Raw genomic sequence first — 8,157 nt, 5'->3', positions numbered from 1 at the left:
GGGTGTCCCTTCCCCGAAACGCTCCCGTTTAGGGGGTGCCCGGGGTGGTGGGAGGCAGCCGAGCTCCCCTGGGCGTTTGCGCCTTCCCCGCTTTGCTTGCTGGTACGGGTGGGTTTTAAGGGGCTGGGGTGGGCGATGTTAGCTTGTGACTGACTCTTGACTCCGTCCAGCTAACCCGGGGAGGGCTTGAGGGTACGCGGAGAGCTCAGCCGAGAGTTTCCTCCTGGAGCTGGGAGCCTTAAAGTAGCTGTGCTGCGGCAGGAGCAGGCTGTAGAAATCCCAGCGGCACCCAGAGGGTGCTTTGCGGTGTGCGGAGAGATCATCTGCTCTGCTGGTGGCTTATCCCTCTCTCTTGCTTGCCTTGCCTGCCGGAGCGAGCTACCTGAGGGATGCTTGGTCCTTGTGCCACCCTACCTACTTCTGCCTGCTCGGCTGTAAGGGCCGTAGTGGCACTGGAGGAGCTTCTCTGTCTCCTCTTTTATGCTGTGAGTAGAGGTAAGGGAGTCAAGATGACTTCAGGAGCATGGGGCAAACTGTGGCCGTGCCCTAGCTGAAGCTTGCCGTTTTCTGGAGTTGTATTTCACACTGCACTTGTACTAAAGGAGTCAACGTACTGATTTTTGACTAGCAGGCTCTTTGAGAAAAAAAGTACACGTTTGATTTTCAAGTTGTGGCTTAAGCTATTTCTACTGGTTTTACTGCATGAATGATAAATAGCAGAACTGCTGTTTCCCCCCCCAATGTCATGCTTTTTCTTACTTTTGAGAATAACTGAGAATTTCAGGGGCTTGAGCAAAAATGTGCAGCTTGTTCAATTCACAAGCCGAAGTCAGGAACAACCAAAAGTAATTTACATCTCATATGCGCCTGGTCTCAATTCAATTCCCTAACAGGCTTATCTTTGGTTTAGACTGAGTAAGTATGTAAACACAGACCCATCTTCAGTTGCAGGGCAGTTCGTTCTTTCTGGGAGCTTTCTTAGGAGCAGGTGGCATATGCATGTATGAGGGATTGCAAAGGAAAATTGAATTTGTGGAAAATTCTTGCTTTCTTTGAAGGATAAAAAAGGACTGGTTATTACAGGGACTATGCTTGGATTCGGGCAGTGTATGAAGTGGAATTTAGTATCTTTGCCTGTACATTTTATATTATACTGAGGCATTTTTTAACAGAATTAAAACTCTTACTATGTTTCTGATAAAAATTAGATATCAGCTTATTCTTCTGAATGATAATAAATAATATGCATACAAGTTTGCTGGAAGATCATCACTGTTGCAACGGACTTTGCTTTGACTGTTAAGACTCACTAAGACAGTATGCCACTACTATACTGAATCGGCAGTAACTTAACGTAGTTAGCCAGTCTGAATTGGGCAGTTATGTCTTTATCTTGAAATTGCTTATTTTTCCTTCCTATCTACCATGATAATTTAATTTCCCCCACACACACACTGGAGAAGGCTATTTGTTTTGGGGGCAGATGAGATGTAACTCATGCGGCATCCGTGCTGTTGGGAAGCCGAATGTTATCTGAGCGCTCTTCACCCGACTTTCTGGCCTGTTCTCACTTGATAAGCCTTTGGCAAGTCCAGCATCAAAGAAGAATTAAAAAAAAAAAAAAAAGATTCGGCATACTGCAATTTTCACTTTAAGCGGAGACAGTAAACACAATTAAAAACAGCTTTTAAGTACAGTTTTGGTCAAACTTTCTCAATATGTCTTTGAACAAGTATCGTGTTTCTTTTGACATTGCTGCATACTGATCAGAACAGGATGTAATTCTTGTTCCTTGATTCTTAACAATTTATGTAATTCATAAGTCCCAGGTAACCATTGCAGGCCGTGGTTGTCAAGCAACAATGTCAGAATGCTTTTTGTGATCATCTTCACTGTTAGAAAAAAATCGCAGGTGTCCATCTGAGACCTAATCAAACCCCTCTGATTTTTTTCCTGAGTTTGAACTAATTCTTGATGCACTTTCTCATTTGAAACGTTACTCCAGCCGTCTTCAGCTGAGTCATCGTGGTTTTCGTTAAAAATGTCCCAAAATGCAAGTAAAATGACAGTATGAAATCTGCAAATCTGAGAGATTTTTCACACCTGTGTGTTCTAAAGCATTGAGGGGGTTAAAAAGAATGGAGAAATTACCAGTAAGTCCCAAAGTGCACGACGAAAATGAGTTACCAGGGAAGAACAATAGGCACAGTATGGCCTTTATGCATCATCTGTTCTTAAATGCGGTTTATTAAAAAATCAGCACTGGCAATAACATGAGGGGTTTTTGTTTGTTTTGTTTTTCAAAGCTTTTGCGAATGGATTAAAAACGATCTGATTTATCGTGGATTTTTTTTCCCCAATTGATCAGAATAGGATACTGTCAGTGGGTGAAGGTTGCTCATAATGTACGACAGCAACTGGCCCCAGACGTGATACTAATCAAATGGATCTCAGTGATGTGAAAATAAAAGTATAAATGTTGCTACTAAAACTTCTGCATGATGTAAAGAAATAATAAGGTGATTAAAAACAATGACTGGGCATTTTCCCAGAACAAGCTGTATCCGTTGGTGAGTTGAGGTCAAACAAACTGGTTTGCAGTGGCACCAGACGCAGGCTTAGACAGCTGGTAAGAGAAATGCAGTTCCGTAGGTGTGATTTGCACCTCACGAAATAGCGATTTAAAAAGGTTTTAGATATTTAGATCAAACATCTTAACCCAAGTCCACAGTGGGCTGCTGTGATATGAGGGACTAGTGTGGCATGTGTGCCTACCAGAAGGACTGGTACTTCATACTGTTGCATAATTTTGTTTTTCCATGCCTTGATGTCAATATTTTTAGAAGGAAGTTGAAAAGCTGGAGAAGATAGTGGAAAAATGATGTAAGGTCTGGAGAGAAGCATCAGAGTAAGAGATTCTGCTTGGGAGGTGACTAGATTACAGTAAAGAGGTATTGTCATGGGGGAGAAATAAATGGCCTTTTAATCACGAAAAAAATAATAAGAATTGATGACTGGAAGCAGAGGGCAAACTCAATTTAGTCACAATCAAGCATTAATTTTTAACAAACCGTGGATCAGCTGCTAAAGGAACCTTTGGGTTTCCCATGTCTGAAAGTCTTCAAATCAGATGGCGAAATACGAGTCGCTGGTGTTCATACAGCCTTAAATCGGTTTTCAGCGAGGACTTGGGCAGTGGGCTGTGCAACGGCGGCGGTCAGAGTAATTACGGATGGTTTCACCAAATAGCCCAGTGGTCACCTGTAGCTGTAAGTTTTATTAAGATGAAGTGTGGAGCCTTTTTTCCCCTTCTTTTGGTGGTGTACAGATGTGCACGCCCCAAGCATTTGGTAGCTCTGGTAGTGCAAGTCAGTCAGTCTCTGTGTTTCACTGGGCTTCCTGGCTTGAAAGTCCTCGCAGTTTGGGGCAAGCGTAATTTCAGTATCCTCAGCAGAGTAGATTACTGTGATATAATAAAAAAGAAATCTAGTCTGTCATATCAAAATATTCATGTTAAATCTCATTGTGGTGTTTTGTGGGTTTTTTGCATTTTATTGAAGTTTGATGTACAAATCAAATCATAAAATCCTGTATGAATAAGAGTGTTTGAACTATTATAACTGTACCATACCATTAGACAGGAAGCAAGAGAGGAGACTTAATATGCCAGGCTAAAATTTTAAATACAGAATAAGTAGTTGAGGAAGTGGATGTTACCATCTTATTCCAAAATAATTAAAATAAACATGATTATTTTATATAACATGCTGTATTTTCCTCCCGTGTTGGCACTTGCACAATTTCTGAATGCCACATTAATCTGAACTAAGACACACCTCTTCTAAAAATGTGCAACCCTGCTTGTTTTTCCTGACATAAGTTTGGCTTTCTAGTCATATGCTAAGAAGGAGAAAGTCCCAGATGTTAAACAGTTTCTGATGATTTTATTTATCCTTTCGAAGTCCAACAGAAAGACGGATTTAATAACCAGAGCATTAAGTGCAACTGGCTTGTGACAAGGCAGACAGGAGGGAACCTTTGGGTTGCTGAGGGTAGAGAAATCAGAAAACCTGATTTCCTGGAAATGTGAATAATAAATACATGTGTGTGAGCTCTGGGTTGAATCTAGCTCTGTCAGTGTCTGCAGAGTGTTATTAGCTTTCTGCAGGACATCCTGCTTCAGCTGCACTGGAGCAAGGCCCCATACTGTTACCAGTTGAACGTCTAGAGGAGGGAGGGTTAGAAACCTACAGCGTGAAAGACAGTGAGTAACGTTGTCCTTGCCAGGCCCCCGAGGTCAGTGAGCCAAGGCCCCATACTGTTACCAGTTGAACGTCTAGAGGGAGGGTTAGAAACCTACAGCATGAAAGACAGTGAGTAACGTTGTCCTTACCAGGCCCCCAAGGTCAGTGAGTCCGGGAGAACCCCAGCTGGAGGAGGACGGCCACGTCACCTTGGTGAGGAGCTGGTGGTTGTGACAAAGTTGTGTTCTGGGGAACGTGGTGGTTTTCTTCACTATGACTTTTTAATATTCTGATTGGTGGTTTTCTTCACTATGACTTTTTAATTATTATTCTGACGTTCATACTGAAATAATTACCTAGAATTTTAATTATTGTGGGATTTGTGACCATGTAGTAGGCTTCTCATAGAGCCCAGAGCCTGAAACACCACGCATGGTGCCAGCCATCTGGAGAGGCGAGGGAAGAAAGAGGCTGATGTGCAACAACGCTTGCAGCACTGGCCAACACCAGATTACTCACTCACAGTCAGGGTTTGTGCATGCACGGGCAGGAGGACGGAGCAGACGTGTTTGAAGTGTCTCCTCTGCTCCCTGTGAAGTAAGGATAACAACACTTTCTCTTCATCCCAGAGTCTTTCTGAAGACACAAAACGGAGAGATTTTTAGGCAGCCAGATGCTACGGTGATCTGGTCCACCTCAAATGCATTCACTGATGTGTGCACTGCACAGGCTTCGATAAATGAAGCACTTGGACCACTCCTGTCTCATTGAACCCTCATTTTATGAAAACTATCCAGTATTTAACCATGCAAGAAAGCTGGGTGTGATTCTATAAGCAGAAATACTGTGGGAGATGAAGAAACGGAGCACCCCTCTCAGGTTTAGGCTATGCTGTCTTAGGGTGGTGGTTGCTGTCAATGAAGCTCGTCTCATCTTTCTGATCTTCCCTTTCTGGGCTTCCTGACCTTGCAGATACATGCTCGGCACAGTGCAATGTGCTCCAATAGGTTGCAGTGTGAGAAATAAGTAACTTTTCATTCCCATGGTCTCAAATTCAAGTAGCAGCAGAAAACATTTGCCTGTTATTAAAATTTAACTAATGGTCACTTCTTTCCTGGTGATATTTGGCCATCTGGAGCTGCGTGTGCACAGACCTGCAGTGATAAACCTCCCTTAGGGCAGAAGGTTTTTTGTTACACAGGGGTTTGTCCTCCCTGGGCCAGGCAGCATGGCTGCGGGTGCTGGTGCTGGGGCTGCCGGCGCCTGCGCGGTGTGCTCGGTCACTGTAGCCACTGTGCGTGTCGCGGTGTATTTGCTGTGATAGCATCTTGACAGCGCGGTCAGGAGGTATTGTTCCCCTTCATAAATTTAAGCCTGGGAAGGTAATCATGAGGGTTGGAAAACATTAACCTGATGAAGGCCAGGGAATTTCAAATGGATTAAAAACAAGTGAACAGCTTCTTTTTTTTGAGAAGAACTGAAGGACAGTTATTTTTACGTTCGTGGACTTGCTGGTAGTTGCTTGGCCTTCTTTCAAAGTCATCTGCCATCGTTGTGATGGGGTTCCCTGTAAGTGCCTCCTGTGTGAACTACAGAAGTGAGTGTGGTGATGTGACCACGGAAAATCTGGAGCAAAATTCCTTTGCCACCAAAAGGGGATGGAGAAACTCATCACTCCCTGCAAGTGCAGTGTTGAGGTTTTTTTTCTGTATGAACTAGACTGTTGAAAGTAAAATTTTAAATACATGACCACTTCTGGCAAGGTCAACATTAATTCTGCATATGGATTTCACAGAATAAACAGTATCAGTTATATATAGATAGTTTGCCCACTGACCCGAAATCACTTTTACATTTCTCAGAATGTAAATGAAGTCTTTCCTAAATACTGATCTTATTTTTCTGCAGTCCTAATGGAATTAAAGTAAACAGTGTTTTGTTTACTGTTAACCTCCCTCTTCAGTAGTATCAGTTATAGCACCGTGAAGCGTTCGTAGTGGCTGCTGAGCCTCCAGACAGGGTTTGGATGTTAGAGGTTTCTTTGGTCTGCCTTCTTGGGTTTTGCAAAAAATTAGTTGTTACCTGGATATAGGCTAATACTCAAGAGGTTATTGTAAAACAGATTTTAACCGTTTTAAGCACGTGTATTTTCAGCATGGTATGCTTGGAAACTCACCTTTTAATTTTTATGGAAAAGAATATTATGTGCATGAAAGTCGTGTGTTATTTTTGACAAAAGTCTTTATAGGTGAAATTTGGGATTCTTGTGTGGGGAAAAGCCCTAACAAAACTTGTTAGATCAATTCCTGATGGATGCAGTGTACAACGATACTTGTTTCCTACAAATTTTGGCATTTCTTCACGAGCTTGATTTTTTTGATTGAGCTTAATTTTTCAATCAGCAGCAAATGCAGGAAACTGAGTGAAGTTTGTAGCAAATGCAAGGTTTTCAGAAAATACTTCTTTAAGAAATTGACTTTCATAATACAAAAGCTCTAGAAGATTTGCAGCCAGTATTTCAGGGGAAATTTGTAAGCCAGAGCCTTCAAAATAATATTTTATAAAATCTTGAGTAAGCTTACTGTAACACTGGCTGGTACGCAACCACAGAGTTGTACTGCCAGCTTCTAACTGAAGTCTAATGTCCTCTGTGTGCTGATGAAAAGCGCTCCTAAGTGCTACTAAAACTACATATATGTAGTGGGGTTTTCCCAAAGTGTCCGCTGACTGCCTGGATAAATTTAGCCCGAAAGAACATAAGCCCCGTTGTTCACAGAGGTCGTAGGTCCTAACTGTCTGAGTGGCCGCGAAAATACTACGATTCTAAATTAAAGGAAAAATTTAAAATAGATAAGTTTTTTTGGTGGCTATTTTGTAAACAAAGAAAAAGCAAAAATCTAGATCACAAATTTGCATTTGTGAAAGACACAAGAAAATGCTAAGTGGTGTCAGTGCCTAAAGGACTGAAAAGAGAGAGAAATACATAATTCTGTGCCAAAGCTCTACATTAAGTGAAAGACAGAAGGACGTGATGCCTGCCTTGAGAGCAACACCTAGCAGGAATTAGGAGGATGATGTTGGATAAAACAGGGATTTTGGGGGCAATGGTATGCCTGTGTTTTAAAATGGATTCTGAAAACTGCAGCATCTCTGAGAGGAACTACACAGAGTCTAGCAAAAACACATTGCTAGTGTAAGGAAGCTCAAACTGCTTATCTAATCACAGAGAAGCTACAGAAGCAACTTGATGGTAGCTAAGGAGGAGTAAGAGCTTTCATCATAGAATCATAGAATAGTTTGGGTTGGAAGGGACCTCTAAAGGTCCTCGATGGGCCCAGGCCAACTGTATGAGGTTCAACAAGGACAAGTGCCGGGTCCTGCACTTCGGCCACAACAACCCCATGCAGCGCTACAGGCTTGGGGAAGAGTGGCTGGAAAGCTGCCCAGCAGAGAAGGACCTGGGGGTGTTGGTCGACAGCCGGCTGAACATGAGCCGGCAGTGTGCCCAGGCGGCCAAGAAGGCCAATGGCATCCTGGCCTGTATCACAACTAGCGTGGCCAGCAGGAGTAGGGAAGTGATCGTGCCCCTGTACTCGGCACCGGTGAGGCCGCACCTCGAATACTGTGTTCAGTTTTGGGCCCCTCACTACAAGAAGGACGTTGAGGTGCTGGAGCGTGTCCAGAGAAGGGCAACGAGGCTGGTGAGGGGTCTGGAGAACAAGTCTTATGAGCAGCGGCTGAGGGAACTGGGGTTGTTTAGCCTGGAGAAAAGGAGGCTGAGGGGAGACCTCATCGCTCTCTACAACTACCTGAAAGGAGGTTGTAGCGAGGTGGGGGTCGGTCTCTTCTCCCAAGTAACAAGCAATAGGACGAGAGGAAATGGCCTCAAGTTGCACCAGAGGAGGTTTAGATT

At 43.3% G+C, this 8,157-nt stretch overlaps 1 protein-coding gene across 1 annotated transcript in view; it reads left to right on the top strand.

The window, feature by feature from the left end:
* The window catches only part of ST7 (suppression of tumorigenicity 7), a 155,163-nt gene that overhangs the window by 364 nt on the left and 146,642 nt on the right, over positions 1–8,157 (top strand). The gene's annotated exons all lie outside the window — the stretch shown is intronic.

Source organism: Aptenodytes forsteri, unplaced genomic scaffold (genome assembly GCF_000699145.1).
Source record: "Aptenodytes forsteri isolate BGI_AS27 unplaced genomic scaffold, ASM69914v1 Scaffold166, whole genome shotgun sequence".
Classification (NCBI taxonomy): Eukaryota; Metazoa; Chordata; class Aves; order Sphenisciformes; family Spheniscidae; genus Aptenodytes; species Aptenodytes forsteri.
The sequence above is the reverse complement of the archived record's forward strand: the minus strand, read 5'-3'. Positions and strand labels throughout refer to the sequence as shown.